This window comes from Chlorocebus sabaeus, chromosome 24, assembly GCF_047675955.1.
Source record: "Chlorocebus sabaeus isolate Y175 chromosome 24, mChlSab1.0.hap1, whole genome shotgun sequence".
Taxonomy (NCBI): domain Eukaryota; kingdom Metazoa; phylum Chordata; class Mammalia; order Primates; family Cercopithecidae; genus Chlorocebus; species Chlorocebus sabaeus.
This window is the reverse complement of record NC_132927.1, coordinates 41,652,144-41,667,574: the sequence shown is the minus strand read 5'-3', so window position 1 is coordinate 41,667,574 and position 15,431 is coordinate 41,652,144.

Sequence of the window (15,431 nt, the reverse complement as noted above, 5' to 3'; positions counted from 1 at the left end):
GGTTTCACCATGGTCTCGATCTCCTGACCTTGTGATCCGCCCGCCTCGGCCTCCCAAAGTGCTGGGATTACAGGCGTGAGCCACCGCGCCCGGCCTTAAATTCTTAAGGTTTTCAGCTGGGTGCCATTTTTAGGTTGCTTCTGATTTTCGACAAAAATAATGCTGCAATAAAATCTTCATCCATGCGGCCTAAAAAAATGTGCGCATATTCCTGAATTTTAATTGCTAGGTTAAAGGGAACAAATATTTGGTATTTAAGAGATACTGCCAAAAGGACTGGATCCCCAAATGATTTTATTAATAACATCCTTACCAACAGTTTATTAGAGTGTACTTTACCCCACTTCTTGCCGACACTGGGCATTAGAAGTAGTTTAAATATTTCTCTGACCAATTAAACAAAAATAGACGTACTCTAATTAGGCTTGTTGTAGCACATTTTAATTTGCATTTCTTAGATTAATTAGGATAAACGTTGCAGCATTTCAGGTAGTTATCAGATGACAGGACAAGAACACAGAGAAAACACACACACCCAATGTAGAAAAAATTAAGGTCTGGATTTAAGACGCTGATGATACAAAATTGTATCAGCAGCAGAGTGGCTGCATGGAGCAAAGGTGGATGTCTCCAAGCAGCTTTCCCTGGTCCCCAGGCCTCAGGGTGGGGCACACTGTGCACCCAAGGGGAGTCAAAGCAGATGTGGAAAAGTTCAAGTCTTTGTATGGTTTAATCTCACTATACCCAGGGTTTTTACCGCCTTTTAAGACCTTTATACACATAAGCCATGTTTCTGTCTACAGGGATGTTATCAACCTTGTATTCTCCTGGCTCTTGAAATAAACTTAACATGTCCAGCTGTCCTTGAGCAATAACTCCACCTGTACCTTTCCAACTTTCTGGAAAGCCCATTTCCCTGAAGACTATCCTTTGCCTATGATTTTATTTTTAGTTTTACTTTTTAAAGGCAAAGAGAATGTAGCCTGTGATTTAATACTCTTGTTTGGATGTAGAGTTCTAAAGCTGAGTGTGATCTGAAAACCACAACTAAAAATCTATTTCCCTAAAATCATCTGTTCATAATATGCCCAATGAAAATTTGTATTTCTTATGTGATTGGCCAGTTCATATTCTTTGTCCATTTTTTTAAATTGAATTTTGTTTTTTATATTTATTCGTTGAAAACAAATTTTTTTTTTTTTTTTTGAGATGGAGTTTTGCTCTTGTTGCCCAGGCTGGAGTGCAGTGGAATCATCTCAGCTCACTGCAACCTCTGCCACCTGGGTTCAAGCAATTTTTCCACCTCAGCCTCCTGCGTGGCTGGGATTACAGGTGCCTGCCACTATGCCCGGTTAATTTTGTATTTTTAGTACAGAGAAGTTTCACCATGTTGGCTAGGCTGGTCTCAAACTCCTGACCTCAGGTGATCCATCTGCCTCAGTCTCCCAAAGTCTTGGGATTACAGGCGTCAGTTATCGTGCCTGGCCAATTTTTTTTTTTATATATTGTGGGTATTAACCATTTGCTTGTTATAAATGTTGCAACTATCTCCTGTTAATCTGTCGCTTGTCGTTTGCCTTTGTTTACAGTGGTTTTTCATTTTTATTCAGTCATATCAATAGATCTTTTCATTTATGATTTGGGTTTCTTGCTTTGGAAGGTCATACATCCCTCCTCAAAGATCATAAAAATAATCTCCTATTTTTTTCTGCTAGCACTTTATAGCTTTGTGGGGTTTTGTTTGTTTGTTTGTTTGTTGGTTGTTTTCTTGCCCTTAGCTCTTTAATCCATCCAGAATGTGTTTTTGTGGATGATGTGAAGAAATCTACCCAGGGAATTTTATCATTTTTGCTGCCACTATAAATGAGGTATTTTTCCTGTCACATTTTCTGAGTGGTTATTGCCAGTATATAGGATACACATTTACCTTGAAGGTACAATTTTATAATCTCCCACCGTCTCATCTCAGCAGGAACTGGATATTTGTGTTGAAGGAAGACCCTCTCAGACTGGTCAGTATGCCTGCTATGTAGCCATTAAACAAATACAACTTGAGTATCCCTTAATTGAAATGCTTGGGACCAGAAATGTTTTGGATTTTTTTTTTTTTTTTTCGGATTTTGCAGTATTTACCTATATCCACAATGAGATATCATGGGAATGAGACCCAAGTCTAAATAAACATGAAATTTATTTATGTTTTATCTATACCATATATACATAGCCTGAAGGTCATTTTACACAATATTTTTAATAATTTTGTGCTTGAGCCAGGCTCAGTGGCACACACCTGTAATCCCAGTGCTTTGGGAAGTCTACGTAAGAAGATTGCTCAAGGCCAGGAATTCAGGACTGTCCTGGGCAACACAGCGAGACCCCATCACTACAAAAAATGTAAAACAGCCAGCATATTGTCCCAGCCACTTAGGAGGCTGAGGTGGGAAGATTCCTTGAATGTAGGAGTTTAAGGTTACAGTGAGCTATGATTTTGTCACTGTGCTCCAGCCTGGGTGACAGAACAGGACCCTGTCTCTAAAAAAAAATTGTAATAATAATTTTGTGTTTGAAAAAACTTTGCATACACTGAACCATCAGAAAGCAAAGGTATCATTATCGCAGCCACGTATGTGGACAACCTGTAGTTATTTGGCATCACCATAACTCCTGACTGAATTTATGTGCTACCAATAAACTATCATTTCCCTTTTTTTGTTTTTTGTTTTTGAGACAGAGTCTCACTCTGTTGCCCAGGCTGGAGTGCAGTGGCCATCATAGTTCATTGCAACCTCAATCTCCTGGGTTCAAATGATTCTCCCACCTCAGCCTCCTGAGTAGCTAGGACTACAGGTGCAAATCATCATGCCCAGCTAATTTTTAAAATTTTTTGTAGAGATGGAGTCTTACCATAGTGTCCAGGTTGGTCCTGAGCTTTTGGCCTCAAGTGATCCTCCTACCTCAGCTTCCCAAACTACAAGGATTACAGGTTTGAGCTGCCATTCACAGCCAGCAATAATTTCCTAACATTTACTTACACATAAGTGCTTAAAAGTAAAAAATACTGTAGTATAATTTAAAAAGCGCACACACACCCACACACACACACAAGCCAGGTGTGGTGGCATGTACCTGTAGTCTTAGCTATGTGGGAGGTTGAGGCAGGAGGATTACTGGAGCCCAGGAGTTCAAGGCTGCAGTGAGCTTTGATTGAGCTCCAACCTGGGTGGCCCTGTTTCTAAACAAACTACAAATAAAAACAAACACTAAGAACCCCATGAATTTAAACTGCATGTTGCGTGCCTGTGTTTTGACTGCAAGCCATCACGTGGGGTTAGGCGTGGAATTTTCCGCTTACAGCATCATGGCAGTACTCAAATAGTTTTAGATTTTGGAGTGTTTTCAATTTCAGATTTTCAGATTAGGGATGATCACCCTGTACCTCTCTTGGCCTTTCCTTCCTCATCTGTTAAGTGGGGAAGAGGGACCAAGTACTCTTTGTGGTCCCTTCTTGCATTAATAATGCTGAGGTTTTAAATAACTTCATTCTTTCTGGCCAAAAGGTAGTTCAGTTTCAAAAGGGAGAAAACTGAATCCTGGTCTCTAGTTGCTCAAGTCTCTTTACGTTTGAAAATGATACCAAGAGTGGTAAAGATCAGCGTCCCCTGCTCTTAGACTCAACACCTTGGCTTTATTTAGCTAGAGCTAGCATATTTGAGAATAGGACATTTGCAACGCATAGAGCTAAGAGCAGGGGAAAGCAATCATTCAGCATTTATCTGTTGTCTTTCTGTGAAATAATGTTTCTTTCCAAGGAAAGAGCAAAGAGATTCAGCAGTGGTTTCCTGCTCCAGGAAATTATTTTTCTAACCCAGCATTAGAAAGTTTGCCAGACTTGCTCTGACAGTCCACTCTTGACCAAGGGGTACAGTAGTATGTGAAGTGATATGGTTTGGCTGTGTCCCCACCCAAATCTCATCTTGAATCGTAGTTCCCATAATCCCCACAAGTGGTGGGAGGGACCCCATGGGAGGTAACTGAATCGTGGCATGGCTTCCCACATTCTATTCTCGTGATAGTGAGTGAGTTCTCGTGATATCTGATTGTTTTACAAGGGGCTTCCCCCTTTCCTAAGCTCTCATTTTTCTTCTCCCTGCCGCCATGTGTAGAAGGATGTGTTTGCTTTCCCTTCTGCCGTGATTTTAAGTTTCCTGAAGCCTCCCCAGCCATGCTGAGCTGTGAGTCAATTAAACCACTTTCCTGGCCGGGCGTGGTGGCTCATGCCTGTAATCCCAGCACTTTGGGAGGCCGAGGCAGGCGGATCACGAGGTCAGGAGATCGAGACCATCCTGGCTAACACCGTGAAACCCTGTCTCTAATAAAAATACAAAAAAAATTAGCTGGGCATGGTGGCGGGCACCTGTAGTCCCAGCTACTCAGGAGGCTGAGGCAGGAGAATGGCATGAACCCAGGAGGCGGAGTTTGCAGTGAGCTGAGATCACGCCACTGCACTCCAGCCTGGGCGACAGAACAAGACTCCGTCTCAAAAAAAGCAAAACAAAACAAAAAAACAACCACTTTCCTTTATAAATTTCCCAGTCTCAGGAGTTCTTTATAGCAGTGCGAGAACAGACTAATACATGAGGCCATGCACCTGGTGCTGTTTCCCAAGTGGTTTCGACTGTAAATTCAAGAAGACATTTGATGTTTAGCTACCCAAAAGAAGCACAAGGATTCACTGGATGTGTGAGATAACCTACAATTTCTACCAAACTTCTGGGTCAGCCTTGATTTGCATTATATTGATATCATTTACTTTAAAATATTTCAGCATAGTTAATATGATATATATGTCATCTACACACTAGGAGCAGTTAATTAACATTTGGAGTCTTCCAAAAGAAATGCACTCTTCAGAAATGAATAACATCTGAAAGACTATAAGCAGAACTCTAAGCAAAAAAGGTCTACCCAGATGGCGACACCACTACAACTTCAACCATCTTTATTTCATATTAACACCAGAGGGCTTGTTAGCTAGCATAATAAATGTTAGATTATTAATTTTCACTGGTAAAATGAGTTGTGTTCAAGATAGGTGCATTGGCTGTAAATACTGCATAGGTGCTCTCACCTTTCCCCAAACGGATCAGAAGCTTATACGCGTTCAGGATGGCCTAAGCCAAGGATTGAGTCTGGTCCAGCGTTAAACCACCTGCAAGTAATTCTATCACCTGATGCCAACTGGAAGTTGAGTTTAACCCTGCCAGTTTCTAGGGACAGACCAAATAGCTACTGTAAATTTCAAGCAGTAATGAATGTACACAATATTTCAAGATAACACCAAAAACAGTAAGGTGACATGAAAATATCTATAGTTTCTATTGGTGACTGTCTTAGTCTGTTTTTTGTTGCTATAAAGAAATACTTGACCAGGCGCGGTGGCTCAAGCCTGTAATCCCAGCACTTTGGGAGGCCGAGACGGGTGGATCACGAGATCAGGAGATCGAGACCATCCTGGCTAATACGATGAAACCCCGTCTCTACTAAAAAATACAAAAAACTAGCCGGGCGTGGTAGCAGGCGCCTGTAGTCCCAGCTACTTGGGAGGCTGAGGCAGGAGAATGGCGTGAACCTGGGAGGTGGAGCTTGCAGTGAGTTGAGATCCAGACACTGCACTCCAGCCTGGGCGACAGAACGAGACTCTGTCTCAAAAAAAAAAAAAAAAAAAGAAAAGAAAGAAAGAAATACTTGAGGCTGGGTAATTTATAAAGAAACGAGGTTGATTTGGCTCACAATTCTGCAGGCTGTACAAGAAGCATGGCATGAAAATCTGCTTCCGGTGGGGGCTTCAGGCTGCCTCCACTCATGGTGTGAGGCAAGGGGGAGCTGGTGTTTAGAAATCATGTGGTGAGAGAGGAAGCAAGAGAGCGGGGGACGGTGCCAGGCTCTAACCATCAGCTCTCATAGGAACTAGTAGAGTGAGAACTCATTACCTCGAGGAGGCACCAAGCCAGTCATGAGGGATTCAGCCCCATGACCCTAAAACCTGTCCTGTTAAGGCCCACCTCCAACACTGGGGATCAATTTCTTTGCGGGGGAATGTACCAAAGAAACCATATCTAAACCATAGCAGTGATGAAGTCACCAGTTCTGCTAATATGACTGTAGTTTCTTACCTGTATTACTACTCAAGGAAATGCTAAAATCATTTAGAAGTTAATAAAAACAAAGATTTTTTTTTTTTCATTCAAATACATAGAGTCTCTGAATATTATTCACTGACCTCACGGCGGGTCCATGGACTCAGGATAAGAACTCCTGAACCGGAGTTCAAGACCAGCCTGATCAACATGGTGAAACCCTGTCTCCACTAAAAATACAAAAAAAAAAAGATTAGCCGGGTGTGATGGCGCATGCCTGTAATCCCAGTTACTCAGCAGGCTGAGGCAGGAGAATCACTCGAACCCGGGAAGCAGAGGTTGCAGTGAGCTAAGATTGCCCCACTGTATTCCAGCCTGGGCAACATAGCGAGACCCTGTCTCAAAAAAAAAAAAAAAAAAAAAAAAAAAAGAAGAAGAAAAGAAAGAAATCCGAAGCCTTACCTAGTGAATATTTGATAGTAGAGAAACCACTCAAAAGGGCCTCATTATTAACAATGCCCACGATGGGGACACCAATGTCTTGGTCAATGGGGTCTCTCCTGGGAATCCCAAAGCAGTCTGTAGGGTTGGGCTGCATATAGAATCTCCCCAACTGGCCGGGCACCGTGGCTCACGCCTGTAATCCCAGCACTTTAGAAGGCCGAGGTGCACAGATCACCTGAGGTCAAGAGTTCAAAGCCAGCTTGGCCAACATGGTGAAACCCCGTCTCTACTAAAAATATAACAAAATTTAGCTGAGTGTGGTGTGGCGGCAGGCATCTGTAATACCAGCTACTCAGGAGGGTGAGCTGGGAGAATCGCTTGAACCTGGGAGGTGGAGGTTGCAGTGAGCTGAGATGGCGCCACTGCACACTCTAGCCTGGGGGTGACAGAGAGGGACTGTGTCTCAAAAAAAAAAAAACAAAACAAAACAAAAAAAACCTCCCCACCTGTGCGCAGCCAGGTCCCCACAAAGACTTCACAAAAGCAGAGTCTTCATCATATGATGAGTGGTACAAGAACACAGGCCACTGTGGAGCACAGGTCTGGCACAGGTCAACTTTCTCAGCAAATCTAGCTCTTCCTAAGGATGCAGCAGAGATCTGTGGCAGACTGTAACACAGACACACCCATTCACTTTACCACTAGAACACTTTTCCCTTCCAGCTACTATATCCCCATATTTGCATAATTAAATGAGCCATTACATTGGTTCTTCCAGAACTAAGTAACCATCTGCCCTAAAGCTGTATCCAAGTCTCGCCTCTTAGGAAACTCAAGACTCACTTGATTCTTTTAAAAGCCTAGGGTTATTGTTGAATTTCCATATGTGTTTTTTCCTCTTTTCACAAACATTTCAAAGGTCTTGAGGTCAAAACTCAGTCCCACCTCAAGCATCCTGAGCTCCGTTCTCTCAGGCAGTCTCTGAAGCACGTGGCCCAGCCCTGTGATGGCGACAGCACAGAGAGATCTCCTTCCCATCAGAGTCACCGGTAGCTGTCTCCCCCTCACTACCACAGGGCCGTGACGTGGCTTTCACAAGAGTCCCACAGCAGGAAGATGCCACTCAGGGGGTACAAGCTGGCTGGGGTGCTAGAAGGGGATAGGATCAGAGATCAAGAAGAGTAGAAGAATAGTTTCCTCCACTTCCAGCTCTGTTCTCTTGTTCTCAGGCCAGGAGGGTGTTTAGCACCCTGAGGGGAACGCGTCCTGGACAACTTAGTAAAAAGGAGAGAAGCCTGGGCGCAGTGGCTCACACTTGTAATCCCAGCACTTTGGGAGCCCAAGGCAGGCGGATCACGAGGTCAGGAGTTCAAGACCAGCCTGGCCAATATGGTGAAACCCCATCTCTACTAAAAATACAAAAATTAGCCAGGTGTCACCTGCAATCCCAGCTACTCAGGAGGCTGAGGCAGAATTGCTTGAACCTGGGAGGTGGAGGCTGCAGTGAGCCGAGATCACGCCACTGCACTCCAGCCTGGGCGAAAGAGTAAGACTCTGTCTCAAAAAAAAAAAAAAAAAGAGAGAAAACACAGAATCAATCTAAGTGCACGTGTTATTCTCACTGGCACCTGTGTGTGGGAGGCTGGCCAGGAGAGAGGAGCTAGGTGGGAGGAAGTGGTGTGAGGCAGATGTGGAAGCCAGAGGACAGGGGAAGGGGCTGGGCAGGGGCTCTGCCTTCCTGGCCCCCTGGAGGCACTCGCTTTATCACAGTGGTGGCTAGGCATGCTGGGGTCAGGAGGGGCAGCGAAACAGGCTTGTACCTCCATGGGTGCCTCTGCCCTCACCCAGCACCCTGCCACAGGCCGCCTGCCACTCTGGTCATTCCTACCATGGCTGCCAGGTGCTATTTATCACTGGGTCTTTTTACCTAAATGTGGCAGGGAGAGAGGATAAGGAGAGGGAACTCTTCACAGAAAAATGTCCTTTCTCTCTAGATTCACGGGCTCCTTACTCTTCACACATCTGACTTGATCCTTTGCTTCTTCCAGATTCAGACCTTTCTTGTAAGTGGTCCCCTCCCAAGTCCCAATATGCTCATTCTTCCAGGGGCTCCTCGTTACTGCCTTGAGGGAACCGTTTGGGTGTCAGCCACCTGACCCCACGTTACAAGCAAAGAGGAGCCACAATTAGCCTCTATTCAAACAAAGGATTCCATCTATAGAAGCTCATTTGTTTTCCTCGCTGCAGCTGGCTGGGCTGGGGGGCTGGGAGGGGGTTTCTCTGTCACTTTTTTCTTAAAATTTTCCCTTACATCCAGGAAATGGCCAGTTCATTACAGTTAAAGAGTATGTTAGGGGCTGTCCCAGCAACCAGCCAATTCCTTGTATTTCAGGCTTTTTGTTCCATTAAAATACCAGAAGAGCTGTTTCGTTCGGGCACTCCCTTTCCGGGGCTTGAAGAGAACCCAGAGGTGATTTCCAGCCATGGGTCTCCCTGTGAGCCTTGTAAACCCTCAAAGTCACCACCCTCCCCTTGTATCAGGAAGCTTAGAGCAAATACCTCCAGCTCTAGCGAGAGCTGGATTTCCTACCTGCCTCCCACCCCTAACCCTCCAGCCCCATCCCCAAAGTACCACTGGATTCTGGAGTCAGATGAGCCCCGCTGTGTCCCTTCCTAGCTTCGTGATCATACGCAAGTCAGTTAAACTCTGTGAGCCTCAGAAGGGAATAATGATAATGGTGGTACCAACTCAGAAGGGCTTGCAGAGATTAAAACCCAATGGGATTAGTAAATGATGCTTAATAGACTTTAAAAGCCTATTTAAAGTTAGACAGCATCATTTCTCAGAATGCTGGGCTAGAGAGGAGCTTTTCAGATTTTTTCTTGTGTGCCTAGAATGTAAGCATCTGCAATGGCACTTGTAACACCCCTGGCGAGGAAGTTCTAATCAAATAAGGGTGGGTCTCTTGTCATGTGTCCTTCAAGGAGTTAAATACTAAAAAGAAATGTGCAAACCTTAAGGGAACCTCAGTGCTGGACACACAGTAGGAGAAAATCTCTCCGTTTCCTGCTGGTTCTGGGTAACTGTGTGAACTTAAGAGGCTTAAGAAGACATAGGAAACAGTCATACCTGCCTCACAGATGACCTGAGTTGACAGTCACCCACAGCCCCCAAAGTTGTGGTGGCCTAGGAATGACAGCACAGAAAATCACCCTGGTTTCAGTATGACTGAACCCCACGTCTGGTCCTTCCCACCTCATCCCCTTCTGCCCTCTCTTTATCCTTGTCTCTCTGAACTGACAATGGGTCAGTGTCAGGCCTCTGAGCCCAAGCTAAGCCATCATATCCCCAGTGACCTGCCCGTATACATCCAGATGGCCTGAAGAAACTAAAGATCCACAAAAGTGAAAATACCCTTAACTGATGACATTCCACCATTGTGATTCATTTCTGCCCCACCCTAACTGACCAATGTGCTTTGTAATCTCCCCCACCCTTAAGAAGGTTCTTTATAATCTCCCTTACCCTTAAGAAGGTTCTTTGTAATTCTCCCCACTCTTGAGAATATACTTTGTAAGATCCACCGCCTATCCCAAAACCTGTAAGAACCAATGATAATCCCACCACCCTTTGCTGACTCTCTTTTTGGACTCAGCCAGCCTGCACCCAGGTGAAATAAACAGCCATGTTGCTCACACAAAGCCTGTTTGATGGTCTCTTCACACGGACGAGTGAGACAGTCGAGTCTGTCCAGAAAGGGTTAACCTTCAGACTGTCGGGCAGGTGATTGCTAAACTGGAGCCCTGACTTACATTTACTGGCACATAATTCTTTGTTTTGACAATTGTGACTGAGTGTTTTAACGCCTGGCTGGCCCTGCTGGAGTTTGTTTGACTATGTTTTGAAAAGTGACTTCAGTGCTTGTGGTAGTAATTGGCCTGGCACCACGGGCTGGCGACACGGCAGCGTGATGGACTGGAGCAATTTGAACTCAGCAGCTGATTTATTTTCTGTAGCTTCCTGCTTCTGCCTCTTCTGGTACTGCAAAGGCACCAAGTGGTCAAAGCCGACATGGGGACCAGGGCCTTCTATCTGGTAGGTATGCATGGTGTGTGGAGGTGGTGTTTTTCTACTAGATGTCCTTCTAGAAAAGGCCAGGAATTTTCCAATGGCTCATGGTAGAAAAGGCTCCTATGCAGTGTTTGGCCTGTGATATTTCTTTGGGTTCAGTATCTACCAGGTTGACCTGAGATAGGCTTTGCCAGGAGTGTAGACATAAACCTGAATGAGAACAAGCAGAGGAGATTTATGGAGAGTCTTCTATAGCAAGGGAGTCAGCCACTAGCACTTGGTTTTGACAGATAGTCAAAGTCAGGCGGGGGAGTAGGCAAGCTTTAGAGTGAGAAAAAAAGGGGAGGGGTTCAGGTGTGCTCTGATAGGAAGTTGTTGGCATGAAAGAGCTGGAGGCGGGCTACTGAGAAGCAGGGTGCCCTATAGAATTGGTGTGGAGAGCATATCTGGCTTTCTCTGGTTGGTCCTGAGTTGGAAGGAGGGCCAAAATTTAGGGAAGCTGGCAATGATTGACCAAGTCCTGACTGTTTGGGGGCTGATTGCTATAGAGGCTGTGGTTTAGCTTCCTGGATTGGTCGTTATAGAGGTTGTGGATCAGAGTTCAGTTTTCAAATATGGTCTGGCCATTGTCCATTTGCATATTTGGTCTCTCAGTGGAGACTAAATTTGAGAATCCTAGTCAGTCTGGATTACGTTGGCATGGTTAAGCTGCTGCCTAGTAAAAATTTATCACACAGATGTTTATCATAGCAGTAGTTATAATTGCAAAAAAACACAAAACAGAAAACAAGTCCGGAAACAGCCAGAATACTCAAAAAAAAATTTTTTTTTTTGAGATGGAGTCTTGCTCTGTCGCCCAGGCTAGAGTGCAGTGGTACGATCTCAGCTCACTGCAAGCTCAGCCTCCCGGGTTCACGCCATTCTCCTGCCTCAGCCTGGCAAGTAGCTAAGACTACAGGCGCCCGCCACCACGCCCGGCTAATTTTTTGTATTTTTAGTAGAGATAGGGTTTCACCATGTTAGCCAGGATGGTCTTGATCTCCTGACCTCGTGATCCGCCTGCCTTGGCCTCCCAAAGTGCTGGGATTACAGGTGTGATCCACTGCGCCCAGCCAGAATACTCAATTTTATAGAATTAAAATTAAGGTGTATACACATTGCACAAAACTTTTAAAGTGAAGACATTCTAATGACATTGGAAATGTTTATAAATGTGATGCAAAATGACAACTTGATTCAAAAATCATACATGCTATGCAATTTTAGGTATAAACAGAGGTCAGTTGGAGAGTGTTCCTGGCCCTTAATTTTTAGGTAAGATGTCCTCAAATACCCATCACAGGGATATAGGCAGCCCATTACCCCCCTGAGATTTCTGAAAACTTTCTGAAGATGCATACAGTCATCCTACGCATACGATCACCCTGACTGAGCTCCTGCTTCCCCAGGATTATTTAAATTCTGGAATATTGGCTCATCACCTCTCACACACTGCCTCTGACCTATGCCATGTCAATCCAGTTGTAGAGCTCAGTTCTCTCCTTAATTTCAATAAAAACTCAGTCACCTAAGGCTTTTGCATAGAGCAAAGGTATCCAATCTTTTGGCTTCCCTGGGCCACATTGGAAGAAGACGAATTGCTTTGGGCCATACATAAAATACACTAACACTAATAATAGCTGATGAACTAAAAAAAAGAAAAAAAAAAGAAAAAAAAAGAAAAAAAAGTCCGTTCATAAATCTCATCAAGTTTTAAGAGAGTTTACAAATTTGTGTTGGGCCACATTCAAAGCTGTCGTGGGTCACATGCAGTCTGCAGGCTGCAGGTTAGACAAGTTTGGCATGGAGGGATTTATATCTTTCTAGGCATACTAAAAAATTAATATTGTTAGCTGGGTGTGGTGGCTCACGCCTGTAATCCCAGCACTTTGGTAGCCGAGGTGGGTGGACCGCTTGAAGTTAAGCATTTTGGACCAGTCTGGGCAACAAAGCGAGATCCTTTCCCTGCACAAAATTTATACACACACACACACACACACACACACACACACACAGCACTCTATACATATAAGCTCTCTCTACATATATATTCTCTCAGTCTGTCTATCCCTTGGCATTTTTCCCTGTTCCGGCTCCAGTCTCCCGCTATGTTCCCAAGCCACTTTGTGTTCCTTTTCTTTCCTTTCTCTTCCTCCTCTGCCCTCACCTTCTAGAGGAAACAGACCCTTCCTAAAAGATAATAACTGCATAACATAACGCAACCAATTCATCTCTCTTCAGTTACTACTGCAAACTTTGCTCTCCCTCCGCATATCCAAGGGCTCTGCTAAAGCTTTAAAATTACCAATTGTATTTTTTTTTTTTTGAGAGAGTTTCGCTCTTATTTCCCAGGATGGAGTGCAATGGCACTATCTCGGCTCTCAGCAACCTCTGCCTCCTGGGTTCAAGCAATTCTCCTGCCTCAGCCTCCCGAGTAGCTGGGATTACAGGCATGGGCCACCATGCCTGGCTAATTTTTGTATTTTTAGTAGAGATGGGTTTTCTCCATGTTGGTCAGGCTGGTCTTGAACTCCCGACCTCAGGTGATCTGTCTGCTTCGGCCTTCCAAAGCTCTGGGATTACAGGTGTGAGCCACCATGCTTGGCCACCAGTTGTATTTTTAAGGGCTGCCAGGTTACATTTGCTCTGAGAAACAGGCCTTCTTTTTCTCCCAGGCCCTGTTGGGTGAGTAGGGGAGGGAGTGAGTGTTGGCAGGTGTTTTTTCCAGTAACACAGAGTTGTTTGAAGATTAAAGACAGGGTACATACAATTCCTCGCACAGGCCCTGGCACTGTGATTGCGCTTGTTGCTTTATGAAACAGTATCAAAGGGGACCTCCTCTTGGTCTTCTAAGTTTCTAAGCCTTATCAGCATTTTGCATATCAGACGCCAGCTCTGCAGATAACTCCTTCCTTACTGGCTTCTGTGCAATTTTTCCTCTAATCTGTTCTTAAAGGGTAGAACTTTCTACCTCTGCTTTTTACCAAATAATCTTAATCAGTTTTGTTTTTCTAATGTTTATCCAAGAAGTCTTTAATTTTGTAAATCTTGGTGTTAATTTTCGGTTGATCAAATCTGAAAGGCCTAAGAAAGTTAATGCTTTTAGATTTCACTGTTGAATTTTTCCCTTTTAAAAGTAATGAGACTCTGGGCTGGAAACAAGCTGTCTTTAGCTGGGGGCTCAGACGTGTCTCTTCTTAGGTATAGGACCAGTGGAGAACCCTGTCAGGAGCCTTTTTTGTATGAGGGACCTGGAAGCCACCAGGAAAGAACTCTTTCTACGAGAGTAAGAGGCTGGGTGGGTGGGCTCAGATCTGTAATCCCAGCACCTTGGAAGGCTGATGTGGGAGAATCACTGAGGCCAGGAGTTTGAGGTCAGCCTGGACAACATAGTGAGACCCTGTCTCTACAAAAATAAAGATTACCAAAAAAAATAACTTGGCATAGTGGAACGTGCCTGTAGCCCCAGCTACTCAGGAGGCTGAGGTGGGAGGTCTCCAGAGATTATTCTTTTTAAAAATGTATTTATGTATTTATTTAGAGACAGGGTCTTGCTATATTGCCCAGGTGGTTATTGACAGGTACAATGATAGGGTACTACAGCCTCAAACTCCTGGGCTAAGAGGACTTACTGGTGAACATACCTGAGACACCCCTGAAGACTTACAGAAATGTCTGAGGGGAAGCCTGAGGAACGACAAGGTCTACAAATATTTTTTTCTTTTCTTTTCCTGGGTTCAAGCAATCTCCTGCTTCAGCCTCCTGAGTAGCTGGGATTACAGGCTTGCGCCACCATGCCCAGCTAATGTTTGTATTTTTAGTAGATGGGGTTTCACCATATTGGCCAGGCCAGTCTCAGACTCCTGACCTCAGGTGACCCACCTGCCTCAGCCTCACAAAGTGCTGGGATTACAGGCATGAGCCACCGCACCCAGCCCCAAGAGATCTTTTCTGTTTAAAATGTATTTATTTATTTATTTAGAGACAGGGTCTTGCTTTATTGCCCACATGGCTATTGACAGGCCTGATGATAGGATACTGCAGCCTCCAATCCTGGGCTCAAGCCATCCTCCTGCCTCAGCTTCCTAAGCAGCTGGGACAACAGGCGTGTGCAACCAGGTGGAGCTCCAGGGATTTTTCTGATACAGGGCAGAGCCATAGCTAGCTGCAGTGTACTGAGCCAGGAGTTCAAGGCTGCAGTGAGCTATGCTTATACTACTGCACTCTACCCTGGGCAACAGAGCAAGACCCTGTCTCTAAAAATAAATAAATAAGAGAGAGAAACTGAAAGACACTAGTTGGCTTCTGGTGGGAGGAAGGAGTGGTTTCAAGTAACTGCTGGGTGTATGTCTCTCCAGTTGTTTCCCACCCAGCACCCCATGACTATGATTAAGTCCTAATCACATAGGATAGGACAGGAGGCTTAGGTGATGGAGAGCTGATGTAGGCACAGTCACACAAAATTTCTTTGAGATATTAGGGACACACAGACAGCACTGTGAGGACAAGCAGAAGCGAATATGGTTCAGGGATACTCCTCAATGTACAGATCCATGTAGGACCTGTGGAATAGGAGCCAGCAAGGAACACTTCCTGCTTCAGTGGGTAGAGTCTCAGCTAGGAGGCTCTCCAAGGTGACCTAGGAGACAGGCACAAGGCAGCTGCAATGGGGGACAGTGGTACCTTTGGTGAATACCTTAAGCTTTAGGGAGTGGCGGTTGCAGCAGCCTTGGTGCTGT